The sequence below is a fragment of the Balaenoptera physalus genome (genome assembly GCF_965194825.1).
Source record: "Balaenoptera physalus genome assembly, chromosome: 8".
Lineage (NCBI taxonomy): Eukaryota > Metazoa > Chordata > Mammalia > Artiodactyla > Balaenopteridae > Balaenoptera > Balaenoptera physalus.
This window is the reverse complement of record NC_138887.1, coordinates 111,610,528-111,623,566: the sequence shown is the minus strand read 5'-3', so window position 1 is coordinate 111,623,566 and position 13,039 is coordinate 111,610,528. Positions and strand designations below refer to the sequence as shown.

The 13,039-nt window shown below is 37.3% G+C and overlaps 1 protein-coding gene across 1 annotated transcript in view; it reads right to left on the bottom strand.

Annotated features, from left to right (window-relative positions):
• MGAM (maltase-glucoamylase) overlaps window positions 1-11,233 on the bottom strand; it is a 155,239-nt gene extending 144,006 nt beyond the window's left edge. Inside the window, exon 1 of the mRNA XM_082473191.1 lies at window positions 121-11,233. The gene's annotated coding sequence lies outside the window, so the exon portion shown is untranslated. The remainder of the gene's footprint in view (window positions 1-120) is intronic.
• Between the last annotated feature and the right edge of the window lie 1,806 nt (window positions 11,234-13,039).

Here is a 13,039-nt window from a genome sequence, read left to right as displayed (position 1 = left end):
CCCCTTCACCGTCAAATCGTTAGGATTTCCTGACCAGCACAAGTTTTTTAGAATTTCCACAAGGAGTGTTGAGCCCCAGCCTTGACGCCTTAACAGAGTAGATTGATCCCCATCACTTACGGTAAGAAGCAGTGTGCTGCCGTTATCACCCACTGAGGAGCAATCGGAGTCCCCATACAGGACTGGTAACTGGATTTCAGGTATAATAAATAGAAAAGATGACATAGGTCTTCAGTGTCTTCAATAACAAATGAAATAACACCTGAAACACAGAGAGAGGAGAATCAGGGATACAACCCAGCTGATTAAAGGAAACTTGGTGTGGTTATGGAGATTTCAAGACACCAGTGTCTGATAATATCAATATTTACCACATTAATCACTTAGCCTACCATGTGGTACTAGAGTTCCATACTGTACAAACACTGTACTAAGCACTTTAGGTACTCTTAAAATGTTTTTTAATTTTCACAGGAAAAAAAAAAAAAAAACCCTGCGGTGGATACATTTTATATTATTTTACAGAGTAAGAGCTTAACATTAGGAGACTTACTTAAAGCCGTACAACTAGTGAATGATGGTTGGTTCAAGGATTCCGACTTCAGTCTATTTGATCCTAAATCCCATGTATGTACTTCTCCTCTACATGACCTCCCTGCTTCCCCTCACCCTGTCTGCAGCTTTCCAGAATAGCTTAGCTCATTTCCAATCTCCCAAAGGCTCAAGGCTTCTTGGTTCTATCCACAGTCACAGCAATGCAGCCTTTCCTACAGCTCCCTGACTTTTCCTACTAGTGAATTGCAGGGATGCTCTGAGACTAGTCATCATGACTCCAACAGCAATAAGTTCATTAATTAAATAAAAAATAAAAACTTTAATTCTGGCATGAAAACATAGGGAGAGATACTTTGTACTGATGGGCACTTAAATATAAAATAGTACTTATTCTCTGAAAATAGGTACCTGGATTCAAATTCTAGCTCTATCCTTACTAGTAGCATGAACTTGAACAAATTATGTAAATCTCTATATCTTAATTTCCTTATTTGTACACTGAAATCATAAATGAACTTCTCTCCTAAGGTGATTGTGAAGATTAAATGTGTTAATATATGTAAGTAGCTTGGAGGAACGTTTGGCATATAATGTGTTCAATAAATGTTATTTCTTACTAAGGCAGTATCAAGAACATTTTTATGTTGATAAAGTGCAAAATAATGCTCAGAAAAAAGACACAGACAAAGCCTCTCCATAACCCACCAAATAACTAAACATCAGATATTGACTGATACCTCCCTTCTTTGCATTACTGCTGTTTCTTTACCAGTGATAGCTCTAGCCCTAATATAATCCTCCTACCTCCTAAATAAAACTTTTGAGGTACCCAATTAGGGTTGGGGGACCCCAATTAGGGTTAGGATGTTCCCTCTTCTCAACTGCAACTAATTCTGAACTGACCCAATTTATCTAACTCCATCTTCAGAATTATCCAGTACAAGCTCAAACCCAGTAAGACACCCCTTCCATCTCCCCCTTAACTGGGACACTTCTGAGGTTCTCTGGAGTGTGTTCTCCCTGCTGCATAAAGCAAAATAAATCTCACTTTAAAAAAAGTACTGGTTAGTGGGTTCAACAAGTTACATCAAATCTTGTTTTCTCCAGTTTAGGAAAGGAGAGAGGAAAATATAAAACTATTAATTTTTAAAAAATCTATGTTCTAATTGGGGCTTCTCTTGCTATGTCAATTTATATTTCTAGGTCTATTGGTTTTTCATCTATACACATTACATAGTAAAGGAACAATGACTTGTACAATATCCCCAGCATTTAGCACAATGTCTAGCACATAGTAGAAACTCAATACATATATATTATACAAATGAATTAATGAGAGATTAGAACTCACTTTGTGTGCAGGGGTCCACTGGAAGGCTATGAAATTAATGCAATGGTTTTATGGATTCATATGTGAAGCAAGCATCATCAGAAGACTAAAAGTTAATATTATGTATACATATGCATGTACTTTTTTTCCAAATCTATACAGGCATACATTTATTTTTTTAATTTACTGAATACTTATATGTACCAGGAAATATTGATATATTGGATGTTAAATATAAAGGTGTATCCAAGACAAAAGCAGACTTTGTCTTCATGAAATGAGGGAGGTAGACAATAAGCAAATTGTGATGAGACAATAAAAAAAACAAATTGTGATGAGACAGTAACAGTGTTTTATGAGAAAGAATAATAAAGGCAGTAAATGAAAAATCTAATTTACTTTGGTTGGCAAAGAAGTACTTGCTGGGAAAGTGACAGTTAATCTGAAACATAAAAGATGAGAAAAAACAGCCATGGGAAGGTTAGGGTAAAGAGTTTCCCAAGAGAGGAAATGCATGTGCAAAGGCTCAAAAATGGGGAAGAACTAGGAGTGCTCAGGAATCTGAAAAGAACCAGTGAGACTGAAGCCTAGAGAGCAAGGAAAATATTGGCCTAAGGTGAGTCTGGAGAGGAGGCAGGGACCTCATCAAGCAGGGCTTCAAAGCCATAGTCAGGAATTTGTATTTTATTCTAAGTGTAATAGAAAATTTTGAAGAATTTGATGTATGGGAGTGATATGATCCTATTATATTTTTAAAACATCACTTGCTTCCGATTAGACACAGGGTTAAAAAAGGCAAGAGTAGAAACAGGTTTATTGAAGTAGACCTAGCAAAAAGTGATATGGCTTGTGTTAATGTGGCAGCAATGAAGATGGAGAAGGTCAGATAAGTAGATGGATATGAGACCTATTTCAAAAGTAGAGTGGACAGGAAATCCAGTTAAATACTATTTTGATAATAAAATACAAATTGCTTTAGCATGCATAGTTAATTCACCTTTTTGTTATTATATAAGTTTTTAATAACATCATAAAAAGACTCAAAATATTTTAAGACTAAAAGGGGTTCTCATGCTCAAAAAGGTTGAGAACCACTGGCATAGGTAGTGTTCTCATTCCTTCTTACTCTAAGCTCTTCCAGTACATAAATCTAAGTCTTATTTAACTCCCATAATCTATCCCTGATTCCAGACCATCTCTCACTAGCTTCTAAGTCTGCACTACCACTAGATCCAACTTATCTCTAGCAACAAGATATCCAGGGTCCCTTGAAGTCACTGGGACTTCCAAGGAAAGGTGAAGAACAGATCTTCTCCTAATTAAGACTGAGTTATGTACCTGGCTGAGCCCCCCAACTAAATATTGGTCATATACTCTAAATGTGTCCAGGTTTTTTTCCACCAAAGCCCTGATGCCCTGTGACCCAAGGTACTGTGTCACTCTTAACAGAGCTTTATAAAGTCACTGATTCTAAGAACTCATTAGAAACTTATACATTGACTCTTTTTTCCCCTCCATTTCTTATCAGACCCTGCCTGTTTTTACTTCCCTCTCTACCCAAGTTAGATTCCTTTATTTATCATTTCAACTATGCTCTTATTCTTTGGAACTCCCTTGTCCTAACACCCTTGAGCCATATTTCAACTGGCCAAATCTTAACTCCATTTTAATGCAACTATATGACTTCACTGTATCTGTAGCTTTAACTTTCTTAATTTCTCATAGAACACATTAACTACACCCTCCTCTTAGAAACAGACTCCCCTGACCTGTGTAAAATCACATTTTTATTTCCTCCTGACTCTTAAGGTACTTCACTGGTCTCTCATTTTCTACCCTCCAAAACATGAAAGCTCAATTTCCAGTTGATCCAAGATGGAGTAGCCCCATTCCTCCCAGCTCCTCCCTTTTACAACTAAAAGAACCCTGCACAACAAGCACAACAAACAAACGTAGACTCAGAGTTGAAAAGAAGGAAGTGTACTGCCTAGAAAACTGGGGACTTAAGGAACAACGTGGCAGTAACTTCCCTGCGTTTACCTTTTATTTATTTCTCCAAAGATCCAGGTCAGGGCACAGGAGCAGCCCACAAACCAGAACCTCCAAGAGACAAAGACAAAAAACAAACAAACAAACAAAAAACCCAAAAATGACCTCCAAGTAAAAACCTGCTCCTCCTAGTTACAGGAAAGGGAAAAGGGTGGTCTAACAGGACGTCTTCTGGACAATACCCACCCTACTCTAACCAAACAACAAAGGAAAAAATGCCCACACACCATGGCTTCACCAGGGCTGAGCAAGCAGCTCATCTTCTATCCCCAATCCCAGTGGAAGCAGGCTTCCTGTTAGACCACCTTTTTCCCTCTCCTGTAACTAGGAGGAGCAGGTTTTTTACTAAAGGCTCTAATGGATAAAGGAGGCAGCATGCAATCACAGAAGGGGAAATATAAGCAGAGAATTGGAAATCTCAAGAAAGAACCAAAAAGAAATGTTAAAAATAAAAAACACTAACAGAAATACGCCTTTGATAGGTTTATTAGTAGACTGGACATGGCTGAGGAAAGAATCTTTGAGCTTCCACATGTTATCAATAGAAACTTCCAAAGCTGAAAAAAGAGAACAAAGACTGAAAAAGACAGAACAGAATATCCCAAAACTGTGAGACAACTATAAAATGTGTAACATATGCATGACGAGAATACCAGAAGGAAAAGAGAGAAGGGAACAGAGGAATATTTGAAATAATAATAACTGAGAATTTCCTCCAAATTAATGACATATCAAATCACAGATCCAGGAAGCTCAGAGAACACCAAGCAGGATAAGTACCAAGAAACTACACTTAGACATATCACTTTCAAACTACAGAAAATCAAAGATCAAGAAACAATCCTGAAAGAAGCCAGAGGGAAAAAACACCTTACCTATGGAGGAACAAAAAAAAAAAGAATTACATCCAACTTCTCCTCAGAAGTCATGCAAACAAGAGGAAAGTGGAGAAAAATATTTGAAGTATTGAGAGAAAATAAACACCAACCTAGAATTCTGTACCCTGTGAAATTATCCTTCAAAAGTGAAGGAGACATACTTTGTCAACAAACAAAAATTAAGGGAATTTGTTGCCAGTAGACCTACCTTGCAAGAAATGTTAAAATAAAATCTTTAAGAGAAGGAAAATAATATACAACACAAACTCAGGTCTACATAAAGAAAGGAAGAGCATTAAAGAAGAAATAAGCAGAGGTAAAAAACTTTTTTCCTATTTTTAATAGTAATTAATATCTATTATATCATAATAGATAACAGCTTGCTTAAAATAATAGTAGCAACTATGTATTCAATTATGTATGCTTACATATATACATATATATGTTAAATGACAGCAATGATATAAGGGACAGGAGGGAGGAACCAGGATTACTTTGTAATTATAAGGTACTCCACACTACCTGTGAACTGGCATAATGTTATCTGAAAGTGGACTAGGATTAGTTGCAAATGTATATTGCAAGCTCTAGGGCAACCATATAAAAACAGGAAAGTATAAAGAAGAGAAGTATAACTGATATGCTAAGAAAGGAGAGAAACTGGAATCATATAAAATGCTCAGTTGAAACCATGAAAGGCAGAAAAAGAGTGGAAGACAAAAACAAACATTCTTATTATTGTTAATAAGAAACAGTAACAAATATAGTAGATATTAATCCAACTATATCAATAATCACTTTTGAATGTCAATGGTCTAAATGCACCAATTAAAAGATGGAGATTGCCAGAGTGGATAAAAATATAAGACTCAACTATATGTTGTCTACAAGAAACCCACTTTAAATATAAAGATGCATATAGATTAAAATTAAATGGATGGATAAAGATATATCATACTAAGACTAATCAAAAGAAAGCAGGAATAGCCATACTGATTTGAGACAGAGCAGACTTCAAAGCAAGGAAAGTTATCAGAGATAAAGAGGGGCATTATATTATGATAAAGGTGTCAATTATCCAAGAAGACATAACCACCCTCAACGTGCATGTGCCCAATGAGAGAGCCTCAAATTATATGAGGTAAAAACTGATAGAACTGAAAGGAGAAATAGTTGAATCCACTATCATAGCTGGAGACTTCAACACCCCTCTATCAGAAATGGACGGTTCCTCATCAACAGACAAATGGATAAAGAAGATGTGGTACATATATACAATGGAACATTACTCAGCCATAAAAAGGAACGAAATTGGGTCATTTGAGGAGACATGGATAGACCTTGAGACTGTCATACAGAGTGAAGTAAGTCAGAAAGAAAAAAACAAATATTGTATATTAACGCATACATGTGGAATCTAGAAAAATGGTATAGATGAACCAGTTTGCAAGGCAGAAATAGAGACACAGACGTAGAGAACAGACATAGAGACGTAGAGGACATATGGACACCAAGGGGGGGGGGTGGGATGAATTGGGAGGTTGGGATTGACATATATACACTGATACATATAAAATAGATAACTAAAGAGAACATGCTGTATAGCACAGGGAACTCCACTTCGCTGTACAGTAGAAACTAACACAACACTGTAAAACAACTATACCCCAAATTAAAAAAAAAGAAAGAAATGGATGGTTCCTGAAGGCAGAAAATTAGTCAGGACATAGTTGAACTCAACAGCACCTTCAATCAACTGGATATAGTAAAAAACATTACAGAATACTTTATGCAAAAACAGCAGAATATATATTTTTTTCAAACTCACATGAAAAATTCATCAAGATAGACCACATTCTGTGTCATACAAGACACATAATAAATTTAAAAGAATAGGAAACATATAGTGTCTGCTCTCAGGCCACACTACAATTAAATTAGAAATCAATAACGGAAAGACAGCTAGAAAATCCCAAAATACATGGAGATTAAACAACATACTTACAAATAACACATGGGTCAAAGAAATCTCAAAAGGAATTTAAAAATATTTTAACTAAATTAAAATTAAAACACAATTTACCAAATTTGTGGATGCAGCAAAAACAGTGCTTAGAGGAAATTTTTAGCATTGGATGTATATATTAGAAAAGAAAAAAAAGATCTAAAGTCAATAATATGTTTCCACCTTAGGGAACAAGAAAAAGTAGAGCAAATTAAATCCAAAATAAGCAGAAGAAAAGATATTACAATATTATAATAATTAGAGCAGAAATTAAAGAAAATGAAAATAAGAAATAGAGAAAATCAACAAAACCAAAAACTGATTCTTTGAAAAGATCAGAAGAATCAATAAGCCTTAGCCAACATAACCAAGAATAAAAGAGAGAGGACACAAATTACTAATATTAGAAGTGAAAGAGGAGATATCACTACCGACCCCATGGACAGTAAAAGGACTATAAAGGAATACTATAAACAACTCTATGCCTGCAAACATGAAAACCTAGATGAATTCTGTGAAAAACATAATCTGCCAAAACTCAAACAAGAAGAAATAGACAACCTAAATACGCTTATATCTATTAGAGACATCGATTAAACAATAACCTTCCGAAACAGAAAACACTGGGCCCAGATGAGCTCACTCATGAATTCTACCAAACATTTAAGTAAGAAATTATACCAATTCTCGGCAACCTCTTTCAGAAGATAGAAGCAGAGGGAATATTTCCTAAATCATTCTATTAGGCCAGCATTATCCTAATACCAAAAACAAAGTCATTACAAGAAAACTACAAAAAAAATCCCTCATGATCATAGATGCAAAAATCCTCAACAAAACATTAGCAAATCAAATCCAACAATGTATAAAAAACATTATACATACACTAAGACCAAGTGGGATTTCTGCTAGGTATGCAAGACTGAAAATCAATTAGGAGCTTCTTCCCTATGTTTTCTTCTAGTAATCTCATGGTTTAAGTATTTAATTCATTCTGAGTCAATTTTTGTGAGTGGTGTAAGATAGCGTTCCCATTTCATTTTTTTGCATGTGGTTATCCAGTTTTCCCAATACCATTTGTTGAAGAAACTATCCTTTCTTCACTGAGTGTCCTTGGCTCTCTTGTCAAGTGTCAACTGACTGTACATACAGGGGGTTATTTCCAGGCTCTCTATTCTGTTTCATTGTTCTATGTTTCTATTTTTATACCAATACCACAATGTTTTAATTACTATAGCTTTGCAGTATAGTTCGAAACCAGGACGTGTGATGCTTCTGGCTTTGTTCTCAGGATTGCTTTCGCTATTTGAGGTCTTTTGTGATTCCATACAAATTTTAGGATTTCTTTTCTATTTCTGTAAAAAAAAAGTCATTGGAATTTTGATAGGGATTGCATTAAATCTATAGATGGCTTTGGGTAGTATGGAAATTTTAACAATATTAATTCTTCCAATCCATGAACATGGGATATCTCAATTTGTTTATGTCTCCTTTAATTTCTTTCTTCAAAGTCTTATAGTTTTCATTGTACAGATCTTTCACTTCCTTGGTTAAATTTATTCCTAAGTATTTTATTGTTTTTGATGCTATTGTAAATGGGATACCATAAAACTCCTTGAAGGAAACATAGAGAGGAAACTCCTTGACATGGGTCTTGGCAACGACTTTTTTGACATGACACTAACAGCACAAGCAACAAAAGCAAAAATCAACAAGTGAGGCTACATCAAACTAAAAAGCTTCTGTACAGCAGAAGAAACAATCAACAAAATGAAATTGTAACCTACAGAATGGGAGAAAATATTTGCAGACTATATAAAGAGATAAAGGGTTAATATTCAAAACATATAGAGGACTCATACAACTCAAAAACAACAACAAAAACAATTTTAAAATGAGCAGAGGAATTAAATAGACTTTTTTTCCAAAGAAGACGTCTAAATGGCCAACAGGTACATGAAAAGATACTCAACATCACTAATCATTGGTAAATGCAAATCAAAACCACAATGAGATATCATCTCACACCTGTTAGAATGTCTGTCATCAAGAAGATACAAAAATCCTTAACAAATATTAGAAAATCAAATCCAACTGCAAAGGAAGAAATATAATTGTCCCTTCCTGTAGGCGACATGATTGTCTACATAGAAAATCCCAAGGAATCTACAAAAAACTCCTAGAATACATGAGTTCAGCAAGGTCAGGGAATACAAAATCAACACATAAAAATCAGTCGCACTTCTATATACTAACAATGAACATATGAAACCTAAAATTAAAAATGCAATATGATTTACAATCACTCCAAAGAAAACTAAATAATTAGGCATATAGTTAACAAAATATGTACAGAATCTTTATGCTGAAAAATTTTAAATGTTGAAGAAAGAAATCAAAGAACTAAATAAAAGGAATAACATGCTGTGTTCATGGACTGGAAAACTAAACATAGTAAAGGTAGCAATTGTCCCCAGACTGATCGATAGGTTTAATGAAATTCCTATCAAAATTCCAGCAAGGTCTATTAATTATGGAGAGAAGCTTATTGAAAATTTATCAGACATTCAGATGAGGTTTTAAGCCCATAATAAATGTTTTAGGACTTCCCTGGTGGCGCAGCAGCGCAGGAATCCACCTGCCAATGCAGGGGACACAGGTTCGAGCCCTGGTCCAGGAAGATCCCACATGCAGCGGAGCAACTAAGCCCATGCGCCACATTATTGAGCCAGAGCTCTAGAGCCCACAAGCCATAGCTACTGAGCCCGCATGCCACAACTACTGAAGCCCGCATGCCTAGAGCCCATGCTCTGCAACAAGAGAAGCCACCGCAATGAGAAGCCCGCACACCACAACGAAGAGTAGCCCCCGCTCACCACTAGAGAAAGCCCGGGCACAGCAACAAAGACCCAACGCAGCCAAAAATAAAAATTTAATTAAAAAAAAAGTTTAGTTAGGTCCTACAAATGACTGAGCCTGTACAGAAAATGACTAGTATATCACCTATTTCCCAAACTTCCCTGTTCCTAATCCATCAGCTCTCCCTCGCCAACAAAGCTCCACAGCCTCACCTCCTAGTAGAGCCCCAATCAAGCATGAGATACCTTCAGTCACTCGCCAGTTATCATCAGCAAGGTTAATAGGATACACTTCATGTTGATGCCTGAATCTTGTCCTGAGCATAAGGCTGTAGTGGAAACTAACAGGCACAAAGCAGGGACAGAACGTATATCCTGCTTGGGGATTCTGAGCAGCAGGAGAAAGTGCAGGTGAGAGAACTGGGGATGAGGATTCTACAAGTCTGTCATTTAGAGGCTTCTCCTTCCTGTATTGATCCTTGGTGTAAAAAAGGATTCATCAGTTACACCTGCCCACTCTCTCTGTCAATAGGCACAGAAATCCTCTCAGTCTAATTGATACCTGTCCTGTGGGAAGATGAGTTTCAGGGGTCTGAGCTTTATCCACCTTATCTAGGGAAGTAGGAGCCAAGTGAACTTTCTGTGGAGTTAAAATTCATCCCAAGTTCTTTCTCCAGCCTCTCAGTTCTTTTCACCAGTTCCTTCCCCACAATGTGCAACTAGCGCCCCTCCCTCTACATGTCCCATTGACCCTCTCCTTTCTGGGCTACTCTGATGAAGCAGAGCTATGTCTCCACTCCTCTTTGTGACACTGACTCCCCTCCCTTTTATGCATGTCACACTCAGCCCACCCCTCCTTAGAACTGCTTCACTTGTACAGGTCATATCTCACAACCACAGACACGATTTGAATAAAAGTTCCCAATCAACACCAGTACTAGTGGCTCCTGTCAGAGCTCTAAATCTGTTCTTCCTACACTGTCCTCTTGGACAGGATACTCTCATTCACTTGCTCTCTCCTTTCTCTGTGGCTGCCTTTTTCAAATTGATTTTTTTGGCGGCAAATATAACAAGAATATTACTTAAATAGAAAATCTGTTAGATGGCAGAATGAGACAATAATAGATTTAGAGTCCCTATAAACATGAGATATTCTGTGGAAAGAGGCCATGGACAGATATGTCTCCATATATACATGGAATCTATAATAACACTAACAGATAAAGAACTTAATGACAAAAAACTTACAGACATGAGGAAACACTGAATAGCATACACATACATACATACCCACAGGATTCTGAAGATATTTTTACAAAGAGAAGCTTTATGAAAATGTCCATATCAGATATTAATATCCTAAAACAAAAAGGGAAAAATATAAATGGGATTGGCAAACTAAAACATTCAAAGGCTAAAGTATTATAAAAGGTTATTTGTATTGAAACAAGAAAACCCACACTTGAAAGTAGTTTTGTAGGCCTGGAAATAAGTGTGTGGGGTTGGCAGGTGGGAGGGGGTGGCAAAGAGGGGATGAGAATGGAGGGAGACAAAGACAAGACGAGACGAGATGAGACAAGACGAGACGAGACGAGACGAGACGAGATGAGACGAGATGAGATGAGATGAGATGAGATGAGATGAGATGAGGATCAAGGCAGCTCCCTAAACCATGCTAGGGGTTCATTCTACACGTAGTAGCAAACTACTGAAGAGCTTTAAGAAGGAGACTAACATGCTCTCATCTACATCTTAGAAACAAAATCTGAGTAAAAGAATGGCAAGTTGAGCAACAGTAGAGAGGCACATGCATTAGTTCAAGTGAGACAAGATTATGGTCTGGATTGGGGTGACAGCAGTGAGAATGGAAAGATATGGATGGCTTCAAGAGATTTTGGGAAGTAGGATGGACTTTGGGATTGAGTGGTCAGAAAAAGAGAAAATTTTTTAAAGTGGAAGGTAGAATTGTCTTCTAAAATAAGGAAAACAAGCAGAAGAATGAATTTGAAAGGCTGGAGGAATAAGGAGTTTAATTTTGACATGCTAAATTTCAGGAGCTGAGAGGAGACACAAACAATGGTTTCCAGGAGGCAATTGTATATGTGGGACCAGAGCTCTGGGCTAGAGATACCAATGTAAAGCTCATCAACAGGTAGCGGTCCCCAGTGCCAACTCCGCCAGAAAATCTGCTTTTCTGCTCTTAGTCCTCACATCCCCAAACAAGCCTCAAATTCCCTTCCTGGTCCAGAATCTTTCCAAAAGAGCTAGGAAAACAACCTGAAAGTAAAGTATACCTCTTTCCCAAAATTTTACCTGTTTTAACTAATCCCACCCCCACCACAGAAAACCTTCCATAACTCCATCCTGTCTAGGAACCTCAAATATATTTCATAAACCAGCCCTACTCCCAATGTAGCCCTGTGTTCATTGTGAGGTTCAAGAAAGTATGTGTCATGTTAATTTCTCATTCCACACTTCAGGGAATTTGCGTGAGGGACTGTATAGCTTTCCCAGATCCATGAATGCTGGTTAATGAGCTGAAGCCGGGAGGATGTGGTTGAAAAGTGGTGGGTATCCAGTAGGAAGATGTAGATTGTACTTCTAGTCTTTCCAGTCATGTGTGATTTGAGAGAATCATTTAAATTCTCTGTGTCGGGTCTATCACCTACAGGTCAGGAAAAAAGAAAAAATGATACCAGCCCCACCCCTGTCTCGTCTTTCCAGGGTTGCTGTGACACTGGAATGAGATTATGAGTTTAGGAAACTTTCAGGGGCTAGAATGATACAAAGCATAATTAATTTTACATCTCAGACTAACCTGATATAAAATCACCACTAACACTGTCTGTAAAGAACTTAGCTCAGTGCCTGGGATGCAGTAAGTGCTCAATGAATGTTAACTATTAGCATCCCTGCTCTTTGTGTTCCCAACTAGCCAGGGATGACAGTGGCACTCTGTTATTGGCTGAGAAATCTTTTCATTAGGTAAAAAACACTTGGAGGTACTGCCTTCTGAATTGTCACCAACCATTCAGTAGATCCTAGATCTAATGTAATCTAGAATGTAAGTCATTCTCCAACTGTCAAAATAACCGCTCAGTGAATGCTTTCCATTTCCACATTTCTATAGCTCAAAGCTGCTGATCACAACAACCAGACCAAGCTGGTGATGACGGCTGAGTGATGAAACAGTGACCACAGGGCAAGATGAACTTAGTGTAATAAAGATGGGAGGGGCTGAAGGAAAGTATAAGTAACTGTTAGGGAGTTCACAGCAAACCTGAGCACACTGTCTTCCTGAACTAAGGTGGAGAGCCCTGTCCCCACAGCCCTGGCCTGAAAAACTCCATGGGGAGATAAGTCC